The 8570-nt window shown below is 60.6% G+C and overlaps 1 long non-coding RNA gene across 1 annotated transcript; it reads right to left on the reverse strand.

Annotated features, from left to right (window-relative positions):
- Positions 1-6232: 6232 nt before the first annotated feature.
- Positions 6233-8350, reverse strand: LOC133626825 (uncharacterized). The gene is made up of 2 exons (XR_009819791.1): positions 8307-8350; positions 6233-6871 (listed from the first exon to the last, which is right to left on the reverse strand). It is a non-coding gene; the product is annotated as an uncharacterized LOC133626825 (long non-coding RNA).
- Positions 8351-8570: the final 220 nt, after the last annotated feature.

Consider the following 8570-nt stretch of genomic DNA (forward strand, 5'->3'; position numbering starts at 1 on the left):
TGACATGGGATGGTGAGGGTGGGGGGCACCCACAGTGGAGGGGGCACCCCAGGAGCACCCATGGGTGGGGAGGGGGTGGGGTGGGACAGGACACCCATCAGAGTCCAGAGATGTATAAAGAGAGTTATTAATTAGAAGCCCCTAATTATCAACCCAGATGCTGATTTCATCTCGGGGTTGGGGGGGCCATGGAGGGGAAGGGGGGGGGTCCCCAAAGTGGAGAGTCTTCAAGGTGGGTGTCACAAGGAAGGGGGTCCCCAAAGTGGGAGTCCTTAAGGTGGGAGGGGTCCCCAAAGTTGAGGGGGATGTCTCCAAGGTGGAAGGGGGGGGGGGGGTGTCACTGAATGGGAGGGTGTCCTTAAGGTGAGGGGTCCCCAAACTGAAGGGAGGCGTCCCCAAAGTGGGAGTCCTTAAGGTGGGGGGGGTCCCCAAGGTGGGTGTCACTAAGGTGGGGGTGTCCCCAAAGTAGGGAGGGAGGGTCCCCAGGGTGAGAGGGGATCCCCAAGATGGGTGTCCCCAGGGGGAGGTCCTCAAGGTGGGTCACCGAGGTGGGGGGGTCCCCAAGGCGCAGGGGGTCCCCGAGGTGGATGTCACAGGGTGAGGGGGGTCCCGGGGTGGGGGGACCCCCAGCGCTACCTCCCAGCTCTGCTCACTGCCAGGCGTGGGGGGGAGGGGGCACAGGGGGAGAGTGGGGGGTGACACCGGTGTGTGGGGGGGGTCCCCCAGGGCCGGGAGGGGTCCCCACTTCCTCTGTTCCCATTTAACCCTTCCCCCCCTCAGCTTTTGTATTTCACCTCTCTCTTTTTCCCCTTTTCCCCCCTTTTTTTCCGTTTCAGCCTTTTATTTATTATGAAGCCGACTCCGAGCATCTCCTCGAACCCCCCACCCCCGCGGCTGTGGGACCCTCCCCGCGCGTGGGCCGGGGGCGTGGGGAATCCAGATTGGGGGGAGGGGTCCGGAGGCACCAGCCCCCGCCCCTCCTCCCACGGCGTGTGAATAAAAAGCGTCTGGCCGGTGCTGCTCGTTCCCTCTGGAGCCCGTCAGTGGGGGGCTGCGGGGGGCTATATGGGCTATGGGGGGCTGTAGGGGCTATGCTGAGGCTATGGGGGGCTACCAAGATACTATGGGGGCTATGAGGAGGCTATGGGGGCTATGAGGGCTATGGGGGGCTATGAAGGGGCTATAGGGGCTCTGAGGAGGCTATGGGGGGCTATGAAAGGGCTATAGGGACTATGAGAAGGCTATGGCGGGCTATGAGGAGGCTATAGGGGGCTATAGGGGTTATGAGAAGGCTATGGGGAGATATATATGGTGTCTATAGGCTTCGGGGATGCCTATAGGGATATATGTGGGTGCCTACAGACTTATGGGGGTGTCTGTATGGTCATGTGTGTGTCTATAGGGATATGTGTGTGTGTGTCAGTAGGGTTATGGGGGTGTCTATAGGGATATATGTGGGTGCCTATATGGTTATGGGGGATGCCTATAGGGATCTATGGGGGTGTCTATAGGGTTAAGGGGGTGTCTGTAAGGTTAAGGGGGTGTCTGTATGAGTGTCAGTAGGGTTATGGGATGTCTCTAGGGATATATGTGGGTGTCTATAGGGTTAAAGGGGTGTCTGTAAGGATCCGAGAGGATCCCCAATGGATCCTGGGCAGAACCCCCCAAAAAAAAGACCTCAACGGACCCAGGATAGAGGCTGGATGGATGCCGGATGGATCCCAAACGGATCCCAGCACAGAACCCAAACAGATCCTGGACAGTCTCCCCCAAAAAGACCTAAATGGACCCAGAGCAGAGGCTGGATGGATCCCAAATGGATCCCAGGCAACCTCCCCCTCCCCAAAAGGCTCTGAATAGACCCAGGATACAGCCTGGATGGATCCCAGCCCAGAGACAAAACAGATCCTGGACAACCCCCCCCCCCCCAAAAAGACCCTAAATGGACCCAGGGCACAACCTGGATGGATCCCAGCCCAGAGACAAAACAGATCCTTGATAACCCCCCCCCAAAAAGACCCTAAATGGACCCAGGGCACAACCTGGATGGATCCCAGCCCAGAGACAAAACAGATCCTTGATAACCCCTCCCCAAAAAGACCCTAAATGGACCCAGGACACAACCTGGATGGATCCCAGCCCAGAGACAAAACAGATCCTGGACAACCCCCGCCCCCCAAAAGACCCTAAATGGACCCAGGGCAGAGCCTGGATGGATCCCAGACAAACTCCCCCCCTCCCCAAAAGGCTCTAAATGGACCCAGGACACAACCTGGATGGATCCCAGCCCAGAGACAAAATGGATCCTGGACAAAACCCCCATAAAAAGACTGTAAATGGACCCAGGGCAGAGCCTGGATGGCCCCTGGATGGATCCCAGCCAGATCCCATTTGGCCCTTGCACCTGCTTTGGGATTTTGAGGCTTTTCCCCTTTTTTTCTGCAGCTTTTCCTGGATGACACCAAAGTGAAGAACTTCATCACTTGCTTCAAAGGTACTGGGATCCCCCCAAATCCTCCCCCTCAAAAATGACCCCTCAAAATGCCCCCAAAAACCAAAATCCTCCCCAAATTATCCCCCAGATCCTCTCTGACCCCTTCCAAAGACCCAAATCCCACCCTAAAACCCCCACAAATAAGCCTCCCAAATCCCCCCAAAAAACCAAACCCCAACTCCCCCCGACCTCAAAAGCCCCCAAATCCCAACAATCCCCCTCAAATCCCCCCAGAGCATCCCAAAACCTCCCAAATCCCCACCAAAAAGCCCCCAAATTCTCTCCAACCCCCCAAAAATGTCAAAATCCACCCAAACCCCCCAAAATATCCCCCCAAACAATCCCCAAAGTCTCCAAATCCCCTCAAATCACCCCAAAAAACACAAAAGCCCCCCAGAAACCCCCAAATCCTCTCCAGTCCCCCCAAAATAAATCCCCCAAAAATCCCCAAAGCCCCCAAATCCCCCCCAAAAAACCCCAAATCCCCTCCAACTCTCTCCAAAAACAATCAAAATCCCCCCAACCCCCCCAAATCTCCTCAGAACCCCTCCAAAAAACCAAATCACCCCAAAATCCCTCCTCCCCATCACCATTCAGTAGCGTTTTAGCCTTAATTAGGGTCTTTAATTAGAGACTCATCTTTATTTGGGGTCTCATCTGTATTGGGGGGCTGTGGGGTGGGGAGAAGATACTCTCATCCCCTTCATGGCCTTCCTAGGTGCCAAAACATCCTCCTCTCAACCTAATTTGCATATTAATCACCACCTTAATTAACCACTTCCTGCCCTTAATTGCTCCCAGGCACTTGGTAACACTGATCCCTACTCCCCCCCCCTCCCCCCCAAACCTCCCTCAGCCCCTTCAAATCGCTTTCCCATTAAGGAACACCCCCCTTTCTCCGGTGTTAATTAGGGGAGGGTGTGAGATTAATTAACGTTGCCTTCCTCACTCACCTGGAGCTGAACCCTGGCAGCCTCTATGGGAGGGTTCATTATGGAGAATTGGGGGTTAGTTAGGAGGGTTGGGGTTAATTATGGAGAGTTGGGGGTTAATTAGGAGGGTGGAAGTTAATTAGGAGGTTTAGGGGTTGATTAGTGGGGTTACTTAGGGTCCATCCTGGCAGGTATCACCTTCCTCTTCCTCACTCCCTTAGCAGTGGTTGTTCTGAGCAGGTTTAATCATGAGAGGACTGAGGGTTGGAGGTTAAATTAGGAGGGTTGGAGGTTAATTAAGAGCACTGGGGGTTAATTGTGGGAAGGGGTTATCCCAGCAGACGTTGCCTTTCTCATCTTCTTCTTCCTCACCCTCCCTTAGAATTGCAGTGGTTGTTTTGAGGGGGTTAACCATGGGGGGACTGGGGGTTAGTTAGGGGCGTTGGAGGTTAATTAGGGGGACTGGAGGTTAATTAGGAGCACAGGGAGTTAATTCAGGGAAGGGGTTAATGATGGTTTATCCCAGCAGACGTTGCCTTTCTCCTCCTCATCTTCTTCTTCCTCACCCTCCCTTAGAACCGCAGTTGTTCCAAGTGGGTTAATCATGGGGACACTGGGGGTTAGTTAGGGGGGCTGGAGGTTAATTAGGAGGGTTGGAGGTTAATTAGGAGCACACGGAGTTAATTGTGGGAAGGGGTTAATGATGGTTTATCCCAGCAGATGTTGCCTTCCTCATCTTCTTCTTCCTCACCCTCCCTTCGCAGCACCGCAGCAGTTCCAAGTGGGTTAATCATGGGGGGACTGAGGGTTAGTTAGGGGGCTGGAGGTTAATTAGGAGGGTTAGGTTAATTAGGAGCGCTGGAGGTTAATTGTGGGAAGGGGTTAATGATGGTTTATCCCAGCAGACGTTGCCTTCCTCCTCCTCTTCTTCCTCACCCTCCCTTCGCAGCACCGCAGCGGCCGTTCCCAGCGGGCTAACCACGAGCGGCGATGCGGCTTAATTAAAAGGGGGGGCTGTTAATTAAGGAGAGGCGCGGGTTAATGAGGGTCCATCCCGGCAGACGTGACCTTCCTCACGTTCTTCTTCACGCGGCTGGAGCGGAACCGCAGCGGCCGCTACGAGCGCGAATTCCCGTTCGTGTCCCGCTGCGGCGCGGAGCGCAACTTCCTGCGCTGCGAGCACAGACCCATCGTCTTCACCCGCCTCCTGCCCCCGGACGCCTCCTCCTCAGCCTCCTCCTGCTCCCGCCGCGCCGTGCTGTCGTTCTGCGGCGGCGGGGAGCGGCTGGCCGTGCCGCTCCGGCCCGAGGCGCTGGTGATGCTGCCGGAGAACGGGCGCTTGTACCACCCGGCGCCGGGCCGGGCGGGGGGCGCGGGGCCGGTGCGCTCGGCGCTGGCTCTGGAGTGGAGGTCCCGCTTGGAGTACGAGCAGGGGCCGGAGCAGCCCCCGACTCACTTTTGGTGGGAGGGGAAGAGGTATCGGCTCACGGGGGAGCTGGTGGAGCTGCTGCGGGGAGGGGAAGGGGCGGGGGAGGCGGAGAGCGGCGGGGCCGCGGGGCGGGGGTGAGGCTTGGAGGGGGTGGGAAGGGGCATTGCATAGCCCCGGGCGAGGAGGAGGAGGAGGCAGAGCTGGTGCTCAGCCACACCGTGTGGCTGATGCTGTGGTGAGGTGCCACAGCACCTGTGCCGGTGCCAGGGATGTGGGTGTTGTGTGTGGGTCCCCCCACTGTGCTATTAAAGGTCTCTGGCAATTGAAATGAGCCCAGAGGTGATGGGTGCCACTGCAGTGGTGTGGGTGCAGCTGTGGAGAGGTTGGTGCTGCTATGGTGAGGTTGGTGCAGCTGTGGTGGGTGACACACGGTGCTACTGCCACAGTGTGGGTGTCCCCATGGGTGCTGCCACGGTGACAGTGTTGCTGCCACACTGTGGGTGCCACTGTGGTGATGTTGGCTGGTGTGTAGAGGGAAGGGAGGTTCTTCAGAGGGATGTGGCCATGGGCTGAGGTTGCCTGAGGGCAAGGAGCCAGCAGAGTGCCCAAGGGGGCAAGAAGGCCAGTGGCAGCCTGGCTGGGCTCAGCAGTGGGGTGGCAGCAGCCCCAGGGCAGGGATTGTCCCCTGTGCTGGGCCCTGGGGAGGCTGCAGCTCCAGGGCTGTGTCAGTGCTGGGCCCCTTACTCACTGCCACAGGGACACTGAGGGGCTGCAGCTCCAGGGCTGTGCTCAGTGCTGGGCCCCCTCACTCACTGCCACAGGGACACTGAGGGGCTGCAGGGAGAGGAGAAGATGCACTGGGAAGCTCTGGGCTAAATGAGGGTACCTGAGGCAAAGGTTCAGTCTGCAGAGAACCAGGCTCAGAGGAGATCTGATCACTCTGACTCCCTGGCTGTGGCTGAGAGGGTCAGTCTCTGCTGCCAAGTTAAAAGCTACAGGCCAAGAGGAAAGGGGCTCAGGGTGCCCCAGGGGAGGTTGAGGCTGGAGCTGAGGCAGAACTGTTTCCCTGAGAGGGGTGTCAGCCCCTGTGCCAGGCTGCCCAGGGAGCTGGGGGAGTGCCCAGCCCTGGAGGGGTCCCAGAGCCGTGGGGCTGAGGTGCTTGAGGGCCGTGGCTCAGTGGTGGCTGTGGCACTGTGGGGTCAGGGTTGGACTCCAGCAGCTCAAAGGGCTTTTCCATCTGTAATGATTCTCTGGTCAGTGCCCTGTGTGCCAGAACAGCAGGCAGCTCTCTCCTTGGTCCATTAAAAGCAGAAGAGCTCCATCCCCTCCGCTGAGCTCTGCCACTTCCTCCTGCCAAGCATCCCAGGAGGACTTGGGTTAATCGGGCAAGGTGGGGTTGGCTTTAATGAACTCACCATAACCGAGTGGCACAGCCCAGAGCCCGGCACAGCGCCCCGAGGTGAAGCTTCCCTGGGGGGGGGATGCTACAAGCTGAACTAGTCGATGGCTCCGTAGCGCTGGAGGCTGGTCGCCCACACGGCGTCTGCTCTACCCGCGCTCGCCAGCAGCCGGCACAGCTCCCGCTGCAGCGTGTGAAGGTTTTGGGGTCCCTCCCCCAGCGGGCAGCTTACCCCAGGAGCTGCCTGAGTCTCCCAGAAAGCCTGGAGGAGTACAAATCGAGTTCCTTGAGGGCAGGCAGGGCCCGGAGGTGAGCGGCCAAGCAGCGGATGCCGGCGTCCGTGCCCGGGGGCCGTGCGGCGCACGTCCACGTTGCTGTAGGGCAGCTTGAGGCTGCGCAGCGCGGGGAAGCGGCTGAGGTGAGGCAGCACTTCGCACAGCCCCGCCAGCCCCAGGTTGTTGAAGCGTGAAACAACTCTGCGGACGGCGGCAGGCTCCAGGGAGTCCAGCAGGGAGACGACGGTGGAGACGGAGAGCTCCTCGGCGTGGAAGTCGCGGCAGAGCAGGCGCAGGGGGGCGCAGGGCGAGCGGAGGGCGGCGCGCAGCAATAGGGCACCCCTAAGCCAGCCCCCATCAATAGGGCATCCTATAGCACCCCTAAGCCAGCCCCCATCAATAGGGCATCTTAGAGCACCCCTAACCCAGCCCTCTATCTATAGGGCATCCTATAGCACCTCTAATCCAGCCCCCCATCAATAGGGCACCCCACAGCACCCCTAGATCTGCACCTCATCAATAGGGTACCCCTAACCCAGCCCTCTCTCAATAGGACATCCCATAGCACTCCTAACCCTATCCCCCATTAATAGGGCACCCTATAGCACTCCTAACCCAGCTCCCCATCAATAGGGAACCCCAGGGCAGGACCCATGACCCACCCCTCTTAATGAGGGGTACCCCCAGCACCCCATAAAGGAAGCCTACAGCAGGATCTCCAACACCCCCCTTCCCTCCCTGGGCCCCCCTGTGCTGCCCTCACACCCCTCAACCCCCCTCAGCTGCCCTCACCCCCCCCAATCCCCGGGGTCCCCTTCAGCTGCCCTCACCCCCCCCAATCCCCGGGGTCCCCTTCATCTGCCCTCAACCCCCTAATCCCTGGGGTCTCCCTCAGCTGCCCTCACCCCCCCCAATCCCCGAGGTCCCCTTCATCTGCCCTCAACCCCCCAATCCCCGAGGTCCCCTTCAGCTGCCCTCACGCCTCCCCAGTCCCCGGGGACCCCTCAGTTGCCCTGACTCCCCCCAATCCCCGAGGCCCCCCTCAGCTGCCCTCACCCCCCCCAATCCCCGGCGCCCCCCTCAGCTGCCCTCACCCGCGCCCAATCCCCGGGGACCCCTCAGCTGCCCTCACGCCCCCCCAATCCCCGAGGCCCCCCTCAGCTGCCCTCACGCCCCCCCAATCTCCGGGGCCCCCTTCAGCTGCCCTCACGCCCCCCAATCCCTGAGGCCCCCCTCAGCTGCCCTCACCCCCACCAATCCCCGGCGTCCCCCTCAGCTGCCCTCACGCCCCCCCAATCCCCGAGGACCCCTCAGCTGCCCTCACGCCCCCTCAATCCCCGGGGTCCCCCTCAGCTGCCCTCACGCCCCCCAATCCCCGGGGTCCCCCTCAGCTGCCCTCACGTCCCCCAATCCCCGGGGTCCCCCTCAGCTGCCCTCACGTCCCCCAATCCCCGGGGTCCCCCTCAGCTGCCCTCACGCCCCCCTAATCTCCGAGGCCCCCCTCAGCTGCCCTCATGCCCCCCCAGTCCCCGGGGACCCCTCAGCTGCCCTCACCCCCCCCAATCCCCGGGGACCCCCTCAGCTGCCCTCACACCCCCAATCCCCGGGGTCCCCCTCAGCTACCCTCACGGCCCCCCAATCCCCGAGGACCCCTCAGCTGCCCTCACCCCCCCCAGTCCCCAGGGTCCCCCTCAGCTGCCCTCACGCCCCCCCCAATCCCCGGGGTCCCCCTCAGCTGCCCTCACCCCCCTAATCCCCGGGGCCCCCCTCAGCTCACCTTCCGCTCCCGCCGGATCCTTCACGGCCGCGCTTCCAGGCATGCGCACTGCACCCCGGCACCGCCCCTCCGCCAATCAGAGCGAGAGTTTCACCACGGAAGGCGGGCCCGGCGTCGTTACTAGGTGCCGCCTGCGATCCTCGCCCGCCCATTGGCTGCGCCGTGTCTGTCATCGCTTCCTCCCTTCTTATTGGCTGAAGGGCGGCGGCAGCGGGAAGTTCGATCTGAGGCTCAGCGCGTTGGCAGCCCTGCACTGGCGTCTCT

Source organism: Colius striatus, chromosome 15, assembly GCF_028858725.1.
Source record: "Colius striatus isolate bColStr4 chromosome 15, bColStr4.1.hap1, whole genome shotgun sequence".
NCBI lineage: Eukaryota > Metazoa > Chordata > Aves > Coliiformes > Coliidae > Colius > Colius striatus.